General features: G+C 37.0%; 16 non-coding genes across 16 annotated transcripts; 15 read left to right on the top strand and 1 right to left on the bottom strand.

Moving 5' to 3' along the window:
- Positions 1-215: 215 nt before the first annotated feature.
- On the top strand, positions 216-352 carry Trnal-uaa. The gene is made up of 2 exons: positions 216-252; positions 308-352. It is a non-coding gene; the product is annotated as a tRNA-Leu (tRNA).
- A 2,939-nt stretch (positions 353-3,291) lies between these two features.
- Positions 3,292-3,363, top strand: Trnac-gca. The gene has a single exon. It is a non-coding gene; the product is annotated as a tRNA-Cys (tRNA).
- Positions 3,364-5,038: 1,675 nt separating this feature from the next.
- On the top strand, positions 5,039-5,110 carry Trnaa-cgc. Its single transcript has one exon. It is a non-coding gene; the product is annotated as a tRNA-Ala (tRNA).
- A 67-nt stretch (positions 5,111-5,177) lies between these two features.
- Trnav-uac lies at positions 5,178-5,249 on the top strand. Its single transcript has one exon. It is a non-coding gene; the product is annotated as a tRNA-Val (tRNA).
- A 1,544-nt stretch (positions 5,250-6,793) lies between these two features.
- On the top strand, positions 6,794-6,930 carry Trnal-uaa. Its single transcript has 2 exons — positions 6,794-6,830; positions 6,886-6,930. It is a non-coding gene; the product is annotated as a tRNA-Leu (tRNA).
- Positions 6,931-7,040: 110 nt separating this feature from the next.
- Positions 7,041-7,112, top strand: Trnaa-ugc. The gene has a single exon. It is a non-coding gene; the product is annotated as a tRNA-Ala (tRNA).
- A 620-nt stretch (positions 7,113-7,732) lies between these two features.
- On the top strand, positions 7,733-7,804 carry Trnaa-ugc. The gene has a single exon. It is a non-coding gene; the product is annotated as a tRNA-Ala (tRNA).
- Positions 7,805-8,446: 642 nt separating this feature from the next.
- Positions 8,447-8,518, top strand: Trnaa-cgc. The gene has a single exon. It is a non-coding gene; the product is annotated as a tRNA-Ala (tRNA).
- Positions 8,519-8,585: 67 nt separating this feature from the next.
- Positions 8,586-8,665, top strand: Trnaa-ugc. The gene has a single exon. It is a non-coding gene; the product is annotated as a tRNA-Ala (tRNA).
- A 393-nt stretch (positions 8,666-9,058) lies between these two features.
- On the top strand, positions 9,059-9,195 carry Trnal-uaa. Its single transcript has 2 exons — positions 9,059-9,095; positions 9,151-9,195. It is a non-coding gene; the product is annotated as a tRNA-Leu (tRNA).
- A 550-nt stretch (positions 9,196-9,745) lies between these two features.
- Positions 9,746-9,882, top strand: Trnal-uaa. The gene is made up of 2 exons: positions 9,746-9,782; positions 9,838-9,882. It is a non-coding gene; the product is annotated as a tRNA-Leu (tRNA).
- A 110-nt stretch (positions 9,883-9,992) lies between these two features.
- Positions 9,993-10,064, top strand: Trnaa-cgc. The gene has a single exon. It is a non-coding gene; the product is annotated as a tRNA-Ala (tRNA).
- Positions 10,065-10,131: 67 nt separating this feature from the next.
- On the top strand, positions 10,132-10,203 carry Trnaa-ugc. The gene has a single exon. It is a non-coding gene; the product is annotated as a tRNA-Ala (tRNA).
- Positions 10,204-10,596: 393 nt separating this feature from the next.
- Positions 10,597-10,733, top strand: Trnal-uaa. Its single transcript has 2 exons — positions 10,597-10,633; positions 10,689-10,733. It is a non-coding gene; the product is annotated as a tRNA-Leu (tRNA).
- A 2,938-nt stretch (positions 10,734-13,671) lies between these two features.
- Positions 13,672-13,743, top strand: Trnac-gca. Its single transcript has one exon. It is a non-coding gene; the product is annotated as a tRNA-Cys (tRNA).
- Positions 13,744-14,553: 810 nt separating this feature from the next.
- On the bottom strand, positions 14,554-14,626 carry Trnav-cac. Its single transcript has one exon. It is a non-coding gene; the product is annotated as a tRNA-Val (tRNA).
- Between the last annotated feature and the right edge of the window lie 6 nt (positions 14,627-14,632).

The raw sequence follows: 14,632 nt of genomic DNA, 5'->3' as shown, positions 1-14,632 counted from the left end.
AAACCGGCTTTTGTCGTCCCAGTGGTATTTTCTGACGGCCATTCGGTTGTGGCACTGTCGATTAAACCTGCCATGATCCTTGAAAATTGAACAGAAAAGCATATAATTGCCATTAATTATTGATATTTTGCCCTGTCATAGTTACAATTGCGTGCTCTTTTCAATACACCTAGTTTACGCCACATTGCAATATAAGTAGTCATTGCGATAACAATGTCAAGATGGCCGAGTGGTTAAGGCGCCAGACTTAAGATACAAAATCAAATAATAGATTAATAGGCAATCTTGTTAAATCCGTTATTTGGCATTCTGGTCTTCGAGAAAGGCGTGGGTTCGAACCCCACTCTTGACAGAACCTTCCTTTCAAGTTTTATTCTTTTTACTTACATACGTGTCGCAATCGTTAAAAGTCACTCAAAGCAAACGAATTTATATTAAGGGTTTGTAACTCAGTGGTAGAGTGTTCGTTTGCATGCGAAAAGCCCGGAGTTCAATCCTCCGCAACTCCATAGTACAAACACTTTCATTTTGAAAAAAAGACCATTGTCAGGTCTGCCAACAGAATGAAACCACATTCCACATTCTTACGAATATCTCGTGAAAAGTGTAAATACCCAGTGATCAAACAAGTACTTGCAAAACGATAGGGCATAATCTTTCTTATCGTTCTTTTTCTTCTACTGGTAGAAACCGGCTTTTGTCGTCCCAGTGGTATTTTCTGACGGCCATTCGGTTGTGGCACTGTCGATTAAACCTGCAATGATCCTCTAAAATTGAACAGAAAAGCATACAATTGCCATTAATTATTGATATTTTTCCCTGTCATTGTTACAATTGTGTGCTCTTCTCAATACACCTAGTTTACGCCACATTGCAATACAAGATTCCTTCGGTAATATCCTTCGGTAATTTTTTTAAACGTTAAAGAGACAGAAAATAAAGGTTATGGTAGATTAATACATACTTTAACGTTTCGAAAATTCTGTTTCCCTTTATTCTCTTTCATAATTGATTCTTTATAACTAATTGACTAATAATCTGTTAATATAATGAGTGGTGCGACTTAGGTGTGGCGGAGGCTTCGGCCCGCCACCCCACGTCGCACTTCATGTTTAGATTAAGTTTTAGCAACATTTATTACTATAGTAACATGGAATTGGAAAAATTATTAGTTACATATTAACTATAAAGAAATGGATGTGCTCTTATAGCAGTTAGATTAAACCACCGCTGAAAAAATCTTAATTCAGGCATATAACCTAAGTGTTTTACGACCGGTTCCAAAATCGATACCGATGGTAGCGTCGCTAGCGATATTACCATAGCTTTACTTCGTCTTTCGTTACATTGTTTGGTGTACACACCAACCTGACCACGCTTTCCCTTAAATCTTATGTCAATGTTGGTCTAATGGTTAGCAACCCTGGTTGCCACTGGTATGGTTCTGAGTTCGAATCTCGATCAAGCCATTTAGGAAATTTAAATTTGTAACTTTTGAAAAATTACACTTAACAAGCAATCCAACACTCAACCGCACCAAATCCATGGACCCCACTTTTTTTCCCATTCCGCTATGGACGCTAGGAACGCGAGGGAGAGTAATAAAAAATGGCAACTAGGCTTGGTGGGAAACTGGTCAAAATTACACTTTACTATATTGGGAATAACTCGGTCAATCTAATTCGGAATGTAAATTCCTTTTGGATTGGTATTAAGGGATGGCCAAGCAAACTTTTGGTTGAATTTGTTTTTTTTTAAAGGTTAGCATTTAACCAAAAAGCGATGCCAAAGACCCCCTAAAATTGTTAAAATTTGAAAAAACTCAAACTTTAACATTAAATATCTCCCGAACAGCAGGGAATATTTAAATTCTCCAAAAACAGGTGAATCCGAACTGAAAAACTGGATATGCCTGAAATATTTCAGATTTCTTGGTCCCATAGGGGAATGGGGAAAAAAAGTGGGGTCCATGGATTTGGTGCGGTTGAGTGGTGGATTGCTTGTTAAAAAACTTTCGGAGGTAAATGGAAGTGGAAGATCGGTGGTAACTCTTCACGACCGCTAAAAGATCTTGATGACTGTGGAGAGGACAAGGGAAGAAGAGAGAGATGGCCCAGAGCTTCAAAATGAGTATGTTCAAACATTTTTAAAATGTTCCTCAACTTCTTGGTTGATGACTAACTGTTAAAAACAAGGGGAATAGAAATTTTACTTTATCAAAAAATTTATTAAAATCAAGATCATCATTTATTAAAAACAGTTAACAAAAAGAGGCAATAATAAGAACAATAAAGACGAAATCGAACAAGAACAATAAAAATAAAATCAAATATCATCAAAATATCAATATCATATCATCAAAACTTGTCTTGGTAGGGAAGATTCAAACTTGTTTTCTTTTTGATAACACTGCTGAGCACTCACTGCACTGGCAGTTGGAAGGTTAAGCAAACAAAAGCGAATTCACTGCCTATGATTCGGCAACCAGCTAGGTAACAAGTACGCAAATTAAATTTTTAAAACAGTAATGAAAACAAATGAAACCCCGTTACGACATGTATCAAATTTTGACAGAATTACGTACAAAATTTGGTGACGATTGGTCATTCAGGGAAGAAACGTATAAAGGATAACTAAATGGACATTAAACCCTCTGAATTTCACTACTATCTACTACTACCCTACCCCCTATACCCCACACCCTATATTGTTAAGGACCTTCGTATATAAATATACCTCAGGGATAAATCGATATTTCAGAGTCAGTTACTCTTAATTAAAATAGGGGAATAATACAAATACGCGGTAAAATGTAAAAATATCGGTGGTATAGCTCGGTGGAAGAGCATTCGACTGCAGATCGAAATGTTCCCGGTTCAACCCCGGATGCTCCCTATTAAGTTGAATCTAATACAGGGAATGAACTATTATTGGGTTTATTCAGTTAAATTGTTTCATTGTTGTGTTTATTGAATTTGAAAATCAGCTCACTAAAAATATTTCTATGTGTCAGCCTGACTTTTGAAAGTTTGAAAGAAATTCTCATCAGCTTATGGAAACTGATCTGTGTTAAAGCTGTTCAAGAAGTATTATTTAATAACACACAGTTTCTTCACTCAAATAACTGAAATATCTGACGTGGCCTCCTGTTCAATAGAAACTCAATTATTAACCAAATGATTCTTTGTTTGCGCATCCTGTGTGAAACAAAAATTAAAAGATAAGGTTTTTTTCGCAAAATTAATACCTTATAATCCAGAATGTCGAAGGTAAACTCATACAAACATTTATGGGGGTATAGCTCAGTGGTAGAGCATTCGACTGCAGATCGAAATATTCCCAGTTTAAACCTGGGTGCCCCCTTATAAAACGAATGTTCATCATTGAGATGTTTTTAAACAAGATTCCTTCGGTAACGTCCTTCGGTAATTTTTTTAAACGTTAAAGAGACAGAAAATCAAGGTTATAGTAGATTAATACATACTATATCGTTTGGAAAATTCTGTTTCCCTTTATTATCTTCCATAATTGATTCTTTATAACTAATTGAAAAATAATCTGTAATATTATGAGTGGTGCGAATTATGAATGGCGGAGGATTCGCCCCGCCACCCCACGTCGCACTTCATGTTTAGATTAAGTTTTAGCAACATTTATTACTATAGTAACATGGAATTGGAAAAATTATTAGTTACATATTAACTATAAAGAATGGATGTGCTATTATAGCAGTTAGATTAAACCACCGCTGAAAAAATCTTAATTCAGGCATATAACCTAAGTGTTTTATGACCGGTTCCAAAGTCGATACCGATGGTAGCGTCGCTAGTGATATTACCATAGCTTTACTTCGTCTTTCGTTACATTGTTTGGTGTACACACCAACCTGACCACGCTTTCCCTTAAATCTTATGTCAATGTTGGACTAATGGTTAGCAACCCGGGCTGCCACTCGTATGGTTCGGAGTTCGAATCTCGATCAAGCCATTTAAGAAATTTTAATTTGTAACTTTTGAAAAATTATACTTAAAAAACTTTCGGAGGTAAATGGAAGTGGAAGATCGGTGGTAACTCTTCACGACCGCCGAAAGATCTTGATGACTGTGGAGAGGACAAGGGAAGAAGAGAGAGATGACCCAGAGCTTCAAAATGAGTATGATCAAACATTTTTAAAATGTTTCTCAACTTCTTGGTTGATGACTAACTGTTAAAAAAAAGGGGAATAGAAATTTTACCTGATCAAAAAATTTATTAAAATCAAGATCATCATTTATTAAAAACAGTTAACAAAAAGAGGCAATAATAAGAACGATAAAGACGAAATCGAACAAGAACAATAAAAATCAAATCAAATATCATCAAAATATCAATATCGTATCATCAAAACTTGTCTTGCTAGGGAAGATTCAAACTTTTTTTCTTTTTGTTAACACTGCTGAGCACTCACTGCACTGACAGTTGGAAGGTTAAGCAAACAAAAGCGAATTCACTGCCTATGATTCGGCAACCAGCTAGGTAACAAGTACGCAAATTAAATTTTTAAAACAGTAATGAAAACAAATGAAACCCCGTTACGACATGTATCAAATTTTGACAGAATTATGTACAAAATTTGGTGACAATTGGTCATTCAGGGAAGAAACGTATAAAGGATAACTAAATGGACATTAAACCCTCTGAATTTCACTACTAGCTACTACTACCCTACCCCCTATACCCCACACCCTATATTGTTAAGGACCTTCGTATATAAATATACCTAAGCGATAAGTAGTCATTGCGTTAACAATGTCAAGATGGCCGAGTGGTTAAGGCGCCAGACTTAAGATACTAATTCAAATAATAGATTAATAGGTAATCTTGTGAAATCCGTTACTTGGCATTCTGGTCTTCGAAGAAGGCGTGGGTTCGTACCTCACTCTTGACAAAACCTTCCTTTCAAGTTTTATTCTTTTTCACTTTAAATCTTCTTCTCCATTGAAAACACAAACGTGTCACAATCGTTAACAGTCACTCAAAGCAAACGAGCATAAGTTAAGGGGTTGTAACTCAGAGGTAGAGTGCTCGCTTCGCATGTGAGAAGACCGGAGTTCAATCCTCCGCAACTTCAAGGTTTTGCAAATAATCGAGTGTTAAAAAGCAAGTATCAAGAACATACTGGTAGTCTCGATTTTCAAGGGGTTGTAACTCAGTGGTAGAGTGTTTGCTTTACATGCGAAAAGCCCGGAGTTCAATCCTCCGCAACTCCATACTATAATCACTTTCATTTTGAAAAAAAGACCATTGTTAGGTCTGCCAACAGAATGAAACCACATTAAACATTCTTACGAATATCTCGTGAAAAGTGTAAATACCGAGTGATCAAACAAGTACTTGCAAAACGATAGGGCATAATCTTTCTTATCGTTCTTTTTCTTCTACTGGTAGGAATCGGCTTTTGTCGTCCCAGTGGTATTTTCTGACGGCCATTCGGTTGTGGCACTGTTGATTAAACCTGCAATGATCTTCGAAAATTGAACAGAAAAGCATACAATTGCCATTAATTATTGATATTTTGCCCTGTCATTGTTACAATTGTGTGCTCTTCTACTGGTAGTGACGGGTGTAGTGGCTAGAGCGTCAATGCTTTGGAAAAAAGGCAATGATGCTCTGGTTTCGATCCCCTGCTGAACCCGTCCTAAAACTGTTGGCCTGCGCCTTGAGGCTGCGGCATAACACTAAAAAATGTTATTAGACAGGATCCTTGATTGCTTTCAAGGATATGACGTTAAATTCGCGTCATTAGAACTTTACTTGGATAGTGCGCGTTACAAATAAATCAAATTAAATCAAATTAAAATAAAATAAAATTAAAATCAAATTAAAATTAAATCTTCTCAATACACCTAGTTTACGCCACATTGCAATATAAGTAGTTATTGCGTTGACAATGTCAAGATTGCCGAGTGGTTAAGGCGCCAGACTTAAGATTCTAATTCAAATAATAGATTAATAGGTTATCTTGTAGAATCCGTTACTTGGCATTCTGGTCTTCGAAGAAGGCGTGGGTTCGTACCCCACTCTTTACAAAACCTTCCTTTCAAGTTTTATTCTTTTTCACTTGAAATCTTCTTCTCCATTGAAAACACATACGTGTCGCAATCGTGAAAAGTCACTCAAAGCAAACGAACAAATGTTAAGGGGCTGTAACTCAGAGGTAGAGTGCTGGCTTCGCATGTGAGAAGACCGGAGTTCAATCCTCCGCAACTACAAGCTTTTGCAAATAATCGAGTGTTAAAAAGCAAGTATCAGGAACATACTGGTAGTCTCGATTTTCAAGGGGTTGTAACTCAGTGGTAGAGTGATCGCTTTGCATGCGAAAAGCTTGGAGTTCAATCATCCGCAACTCCATACTATAATCACTTTCATTTTGATCATTTTGATAAAAGGACCATTGTCAGGTCTGCCAACAGAATGAAACTACATTCCACATTCCTACGAATATCTCGTGAAAAGTGTAAATACCCAGTGATCAAACAAGTACCTTGCAAAACGATAGGGCATAATCTTTCTTATCGTTCTTTTTCTTCTACTGGTAGAAATCGGCTTTTGTCGTGCCAGCGGTATTTTCTGACGGCCATTCAGTTGTGGCACTGTCGATTAAACCTGCAATGATCCTCTAAAATTGAACAGAAAAGCATATAATTGCCATTAATTATTGATATTTTTCCCTGTCATTGTAACAATTGTGTGCTCTTCTCAATACACCTAGTTTACGCCACATTGCAATATAAGTAGTCATTGCGTTAACAATGTCAAGATTGCCGAATGGTTAAGGCGCCAGACTTAAGATTCTAATTCAAATAATAGATTAATAGGTAATCTTGTAAAATCCGTTACTTGGCATTCTGGTCTTCAAAGAAGGCGTGGGTTCGAACCCCACTCTTGACAAAACCTTCCTTTCAAGTTTTATTCTTTTTACTTAAAATCTTTTTCTCCATTGAAAACACATACGTGTCGCAATCGTTAAAAGTCACTCAAAGCAAACGAATTAATATTAAGGGGTTGTAACTCAGTGGTAGAGTGTTCGCTTTGCATGCGAAAAGCCCGGAGTTCAATCCTCCGCAACTCCATAGTATAAACACTTTCATTTTCAAAAAAAAAAGACCATTGTCAGGTCTGCCAACAGAATGAAACCACATTCCACATTCCTACGAATATCTCGTGAAAAGTGTAAATACCCAGTGATCAAACAAGTACCTTGCAAAACGATAGGGCATAATCTTTCTTATCGTTCTTTTTCTTCTACTGGTAGGAATCGGCTTTTGTCGTGCCAGCGGTATTTTCTGACGGCCATTCGGTTGTGGCACTGTCGATTAAACCTGCCATGATCCTTGAAAATTGAACAGAAAAGCATATAATTGCCATTAATTATTGATATTTTGCCCTGTCATTGTTACAATTATGTGATCTTCTCAATACACCTAGTTTACGCCACATTGCAATATAAGTAGTCATTGCGTTAACAATGTCAAGATTGCTGAATGGTTAAGGCGTCAGACTTAAGATTCTAATTCAAATAATAGATTAATAGGTAATCTTGTTAAATCCGTTATTTGGCATTCTGGTCTTCGAGAAAGGCGTGGGTTCGAACCCCACTCTTGACAAAACCTTCCTTTCAAGTTTTATTCTTTTTACTTACATACGTGTCGCAATCGTTAAAAGTCATTCAAAGCAAACGAATTAATATTATGGGGTTGTAACTCAGTGGTAGAGTGTTTGCTTTGCATGCGAAAAGCCCGGAGTTCAATCCTCCGCAGCTCCATAGTATAAACACTTTCATTTTGAAAAAAAAAGACCATTGTCAGGTCTGCCAACAGAATGAAACCACATTCCACATTCTTACGAATATCTCGTGAAAAGTGTAAATACCCAGTGATCAAACAAGTACTTGCAAAACGATAGGACATAATCTTTCTTATCGTTCTTTTTCTTCTACTGGTAGAAACCGGCTTTTGTCGTCCCAGTGGTATTTTCTGACGGCCATTCGGTTGTGGCACTGTCGATTAAACCTGCAATGATCCTCTAAAATTGAACAGAAAAGCATACAATTGCCATTAATTATTGATATTTTTCCCTGTCATTGTTACAATTGTGTGCTCTTCTCAATACACCTAGTTTACGCCACATTGCAATATAAGTAGTCATTGCGTTAACAATGTCAAGATTGCCGAATGGTTAAGGTGTCAGACTTAAGATTCTAATTCAAATAATAGATTAATAGGTAATCTTGTAAAATCCGTTACTTGGCATTCTGGTCTTCGAAGAAGGCGTGGGTTCGATCCCCACTCTTGACAAAACCTTCCTTTCAAGTTTTATTCTTTTTACTTAAAATCTTCTTCTCCATTGAAAACACATACGTGTCGCAATCGTGAAAAGTCACTCAAAGCAAACGAACAATTGTTAAGGGGTTGTAACTCAGAGGTAGAGTGCTCGCTTCGCATGTGAGAAGACCGGAGTTCAATCCTCCGCAGCTCCAAGGTTTTGCAAATAATCGAGTGTTAAAAAGCAAGTATTGAGAACATACTGGTAGTCTCGATTTTCAAGGGGTTGTAACTCAGTGGTAGAGTGTTTGACTGTTGGCTTTGCATGCGAAAAGCCCGGAGTTCAATCCTCCGCAACTCCATACTATAAACACTTTCATTTTGAAAAAAAAGACCATTGTCAGGTCTGCCAACAGAATGAAACTACATTCCACATTCTTACGAATATCTCGTGAAAAGTGTAAATACCCAGTGATCAAACAAGTACTTGCAAAAGGATAGGGCATAATCTTTCTTATCCTTCCTTTCTTCTACTGGTAGAAACCGGCTTTTGTCGTCCCAGTGGTATTTTCTGACGGCCATTCGGTTGTGGCACTGTCGATTAAACCTGCCATGATCCTTGAAAATTGAACAGAAAAGCATATAATTGCCATTAATTATTGATATTTTGCCCTGTCATAGTTACAATTGCGTGCTCTTTTCAATACACCTAGTTTACGCCACATTGCAATATAAGTAGTCATTGCGATAACAATGTCAAGATGGCCGAGTGGTTAAGGCGCCAGACTTAAGATACAAAATCAAATAATAGATTAATAGGCAATCTTGTTAAATCCGTTATTTGGCATTCTGGTCTTCGAGAAAGGTGTGGGTTCGAACCCCACTCTTGACAGAACCTTCCTTTCAAGTTTTATTCTTTTTACTTACATACGTGTCGCAATCGTTAAAAGTCACTCAAAGCAAACGAATTTATATTAAGGGTTTGTAACTCAGTGGTAGAGTGTTCGTTTGCATGCGAAAAGCCCGGAGTTCAATCCTCCGCAACTCCATAGTACAAACACTTTCATTTTGAAAAAAAGACCATTGTCAGGTCTGCCAACAGAATGAAACCACATTCCACATTCTTACGAATATCTCGTGAAAAGTGTAAATACCCAGTGATCAAACAAGTACTTGCAAAACGATAGGGCATAATCTTTCTTATCGTTCTTTTTCTTCTACTGGTAGAAACCGGCTTTTGTCGTCCCAGTGGTATTTTCTGACGGCCATTCGGTTGTGGCACTGTCGATTAAACCTGCAATGATCCTCTAAAATTGAACAGAAAAGCATACAATTGCCATTAATTATTGATATTTTTCCCTGTCATTGTTACAATTGTGTGCTCTTCTCAATACACCTAGTTTACGCCACATTGCAATATAAGTAGTCATTGCGTTAACAATGTCAAGATTGCCGAATGGTTAAGGCGCCAGACTTAAGATTCTAATTCAAATAATAGATTAATAGGTAATCTTGTAAAATCCGTTACTTGGCATTCTGGTCTTCAAAGAAGGCGTGGGTTCGAACCCCACTCTTGACAAAACCTTCCTTTCAAGTTTTATTCTTTTTACTTAAAATCTTTTTCTCCATTGAAAACACATACGTGTCGCAATCGTGAAAAGTCACTCAAAGCAAACGAATAATTGTTAAGGGGTTGTAACTCAGAGGTAGAGTGCTCGCTTCGCATGTGAGAAGACCGGAGTTCAATCCTCCGCAGCTCCAAGGTTTTGAAAATAATCGAGTGTTAAAAAGCAAGTATCAAGAACATACTGGTAGTCTCGAATTTCAAGGGGTTGTAACTCAGTGGTAGAGTGTTTGCTTTGCATGCGAAAAGCCCGGAGTTCAATCCTCCGCAACTCCATACTATAATCACTTTCATTTTGAAAAAAAAGACCATTGTCAGGTCTGCCAACAGAATGAAACTACATTCCACATTCTTACGAATATCTCGTGAAAAGTGTAAATACCCAGTGATCAAACAAGTACTTGCAAAAGGATAGGGCATAATCTTTCTTATCCTTCCTTTCTTCTACTGGTAGAAACCGGCTTTTGTCGTCCCAGTGGTATTTTCTGACGGCCATTCGGTTGTGGCACTGTCGATTAAACCTGCCATGATCCTTGAAAATTGAACAGAAAAGCATATAATTGCCATTAATTATTGATATTTTGCCCTGTCATAGTTACAATTGCGTGCTCTTTTCAATACACCTAGTTTACGCCACATTGCAATATAAGTAGTCATTGCGATAACAATGTCAAGATGGCCGAGTGGTTAAGGCGCCAGACTTAAGATACAAAATCAAATAATAGATTAATAGGCAATCTTGTTAAATCCGTTATTTTGCATTCTGGTCTTCGAGAAAGGCGTGGGTTCGAACCCCACTCTTGACAGAACCTTCCTTTCAAGTTTTATTCTTTTTACTTACATACGTGTCGCAATCGTTAAAAGTCACTCAAAGCAAACGAATTTATATTAAGGGTTTGTAACTCAGTGGTAGAGTGTTCGTTTGCATGCGAAAAGCCCGGAGTTCAATCCTCCGCAACTCCATAGTACAAACACTTTCATTTTGAAAAAAAAGACCATTGTCAGGTCTGCCAACAGAATGAAACCACATTCCACATTCTTACGAATATCTCGTGAAAAGTGTAAATACCCAGTGATCAAACAAGTACTTGCAAAACGATAGGGCATAATCTTTCTTATCGTTCTTTTTCTTCTACTGGTAGAAACCGGCTTTTGTCGTCCCAGTGGTATTTTCTGACGGCCATTCGGTTGTGGCACTGTCGATTAAACCTGCAATGATCCTCTAAAATTGAACAGAAAAGCATACAATTGCCATTAATTATTGATATTTTCCCCTGTCATTGTTACAATTGTGTGCTCTTCTCAATACACCTAGTTTACGCCACATTGCAATACAAGATTCCTTCGGTAATATCCTTCGGTAATTTTTTTAAACGTTAAAGAGACAGAAAATAAAGGTTATGGTAGATTAATACATACTTTAACGTTTGGAAAATTCTGTTTCCCTTTATTCTCTTTCATAATTGATTCTTTATAACTAATTGACTAATAATCTGTTAATATAATGAGTGGTGCGACTTAGGTGTGGCGGAGGCTTCGGCCCGCCACCCCACGTCGCACTTCATGTTTAGATTAAGTTTTAGCAACATTTATTACTATAGTAACATGGAATTGGAAAAATTATTAGTTACATATTAACTATAAAGAAATGGATGTGCTCTTATAGCAGTTAGATTAAACCACCGCTGAAAAAATCTTAATTCAGGCATATAACCTAAGTGTTTTACGACCGGTTCCAAAATCGATACCGATGGGAGCGTCGCTAGCGATATTACCATAGCTTTACTTCGTCTTTCGTTACATTGTTTGGTGTACACACCAACCTGACCACGCTTTCCCTTAAATCTTATGTCAATGTTGGTCTAATGGTTAGCAACCCTGGTTGCCACTGGTATGGTTCTGAGTTCGAATCTCGATCAAGCCATTTAGGAAATTTAAATTTGTAACTTTTGAAAAATTACACTTAACAAGCAATCCAACACTCAACCGCACCAAATCCATGGACCCCACTTTTTTTCCCATTCCGCTATGGACGCTAGGAACGCGAGGGAGAGTAATAAAAAATGGCAACTAGGCTTGGTGGGAAACTGGTCAAAATTACACTTTACTATATTGGGAATAACTCGGTCAATCTAATTCGGAATGTAAATTCCTTTTGGATTGGTATTAAGGGATGGCCAAGCAAACTTTTGGTTGAATTTGTTTTTTTTAAAGGTTAGCATTTAACCAAAAAGCGATGCCAAAGACCCCCTAAAATTGTTAAAATTTGAAAAAACTCAAACTTTAACATTAAATATCTCCCGAACAGCAGGGAATATTTAAATTCTGCAAAAACAGGTGAATCCGAACTAAAAAACTGGATATGCCTGAAATATTTCAGATTTCTTGGTCCCATAGGGGAATGGGAAAAAAAGTGGGGTCCATGGATTTGGTGCGGTTGAGTGGTGGATTGCTTGTTGAAAAACTTTCGGAGGTAAATGGAAGTGGAAGATCGGTGGTAACTCTTCACGACCGCTAAAAGATCTTGATGACTGTGGAGAGGACAAGGGAAGAAGAGAGAGATGGCCCAGAGCTTCAAAATGAGTATGTTCAAACATTTTTAAAATGTTCCTCAACTTCTTGGTTGATGACTAACTGTTAAAAACAAGGGGAATAGAAATTTTACTTTATCAAAAAATTTATTAAAATCAAGATCATCATTTATTAAAAACAGTTAACAAAAAGAGGCAATAATAAGAACAATAAAGACGAAATCGAACAAGAACAATAAAAATAAAATCAAATATCATCAAAATATCAATATCATATCATCAAAACTTGTCTTGGTAGGGAAGATTCAAACTTGTTTTCTTTTTGATAACACTGCTGAGCACTCACTGCACTGGCAGTTGGAAGGTTAAGCAAACAAAAGCGAATTCACTGCCTATGATTCGGCAACCAGCTAGGTAACAAGTACGCAAATTAAATTTTTAAAACAGTAATGAAAACAAATGAAACCCCGTTACGACATGTATCAAATTTTGACAGAATTACGTACAAAATTTGGTGACGATTGGTCATTCAGGGAAGAAACGTATAAAGGATAACTAAATGGACATTAAACCCTCTGAATTTCACTACTATCTACTACTACCCTACCCCCTATACCCCACACCCTATATTGTTAAGGACCTTCGTATATAAATATACCTCAGGGATAAATCGATATTTCAGAGTCAGTTACTCTTAATTAAAATAGGGGAATAATACAAATACGCGGTAAAATGTAAAAATATCGGTGGTATAGCTCGGTGGAAGAGCATTCGACTGCAGATCGAAATGTTCCCGGTTCAAACCCGGATGCTCCCTATTAAGTTGAATCTAATACAGGGAATGAACTATTATTGGGTTTATTCAGTTAAATTGTTTCATTGTTGTGTTTATTGAATTTGAAAATCAGCTCACTAAAAATATTTCTACGTATCAGCCTGACTTTTGAAAGTTTGAAAGAAATTCTCATCAGCTTATGGAAACTGATCTGCGTTAAAGCTGTTCAAGAAGTATTATTTAATAACACACAGTTTCTTCACTCAAATAACTGAAATATCTGACGTGGCCTCCTGTTCAATAGAAACTCAATTATTAACCAAATGATTCTTTGTTTGCGCATCCTGTGTGAAACAAAAATTAAAAGATAAGGTTTTTTTCGCAAAATTAATACCTTATAATCCAGAATGTCGAAGGTAAACTCATACAAACATTTATGGGGGTATAGCTCAATGGTAGAGCATTCGACTGCAGATCGAAATGTCCCCAGTTCAAACATGGGTGCCCCCTTATAAAACGGATGTTCATCATTGAGATGTTTTAAAATAAAAAAACTTGCGGTTTTCTGCATGCTTACCTGTTTATATGGAAACTTTTGTATAATTTATTTAAAGATTTACATCAAATATATAGTGACAAAACAATAATCACACCATAGAATTATCACTGTATCAGTAGCAGATTTGCGCACAATATAGAAAGAACCTGCCAGGTACGATAATCTTAGCGAAAAATGTAAAACCCCGGTCGTGTGTACAATTGCAATTAATACTTAAGAGCCTTATGCTGTTCCGACTGAGCTAGCCAGGCTCATACAAATCAACGTTGTAATCCAATACTATCTAATATGTCATGGTAAAATGCACTTGAATTATCGCTCGCACTATGATGATAACTACATCGGTGGTTATGAGGATTTACTGCTAAGATACACATAAGTGATATTCCTATATTTTATCTTTTTACTTTGTATGTAATGAGTGCTAGGATGATAGACTGCATAGTTGTAAAATTATCTCTAGTGATGTAACATTACCATTTTTCAGTAATCAAGTCAAAACTTCAGCGGTTATTGTTGCGTTAAAAAAGCGCCAGTTTTGGCTGCTTTTCGTTGGGATGACACCAGACGGATAGCCAAACAAATACAACTTGGTAGTGGCACCCTTTTAAGTGTACAGACTAGCTAGTTAGCGTGTAAGATTCCTACCGCTCTTCTTCCATTACACATTTTACATAGCAGTACACAAGTCCAGATATTGGCTATTATCGAGAAAGTACAAAGGGAAATGAAATTCCATACTCGGATTAAAGTTGTAAAATTGTTTCCACCCAAGATCGAACTGAGGACCTTCAGCGTGTGAAGCCGACGTGATAACCACTACACTATGGAAACGTCAAA

Source organism: Daphnia pulicaria, chromosome 2 (assembly GCF_021234035.1).
Source record: "Daphnia pulicaria isolate SC F1-1A chromosome 2, SC_F0-13Bv2, whole genome shotgun sequence".
In the NCBI taxonomy this organism is placed as follows: Eukaryota; Metazoa; Arthropoda; class Branchiopoda; order Diplostraca; family Daphniidae; genus Daphnia; species Daphnia pulicaria.
This window is presented reverse-complemented; position numbering and strand designations above follow the sequence as displayed.